This window comes from Octopus bimaculoides, chromosome 4, assembly GCF_001194135.2.
Source record: "Octopus bimaculoides isolate UCB-OBI-ISO-001 chromosome 4, ASM119413v2, whole genome shotgun sequence".
NCBI classification, from domain to species: Eukaryota; Metazoa; Mollusca; class Cephalopoda; order Octopoda; family Octopodidae; genus Octopus; species Octopus bimaculoides.
The window spans coordinates 105,350,046-105,350,591 of record NC_068984.1 but is presented as its reverse complement, the minus strand read 5'-3'; positions in this window follow the sequence as shown (position 1 = coordinate 105,350,591).

Below are 546 nucleotides of genomic sequence, written 5' to 3'. Positions count from 1 at the left end.
TCCAAGAATATCCCGTTCAGAATGCGGGCAATCTCATCGGCAATGCCTGTCCTCAGCTCCCTCCAAATGGCCAGCTGGCCCGGCCCACAGTCGACCATGCTGAGATACATTTCCTGACGGTAGTGCGTCACATCCACAGCTAGTCTCCTCCAGCTGTGTTCTACTGAGAGGTTCCCCTGCTCATGCCCACCCGGGGCGGGGTCAATGGACTGGCATCTGTCACATTTCGCGACCACTTTCTTGACGTTTCTCCTAGTAACGTCAGCATCAATCATTTTCGACAGATACAGGGTCCTATCCACCCCCAAGTGGTGCATAGCATGTAGCTCTTTCAGTTCGGAGTCACCCAGCCGACACGCTGCCGCTATCCCTTTCCTTGCTTCCTCCGGTTCCTCCAGCCACACCCTTTTCACCCTGGTCAGTGCGTCCGCCCTGTTTCTCTCCGAAGGCACGAAAACCACGTTCAGCTTCAGTCCGAACTCGGCGATCAGCTCTCCCAGAATTTCTAGGCGGCGTTTCACCAACATCTTCGCAGCACCTTTCGTC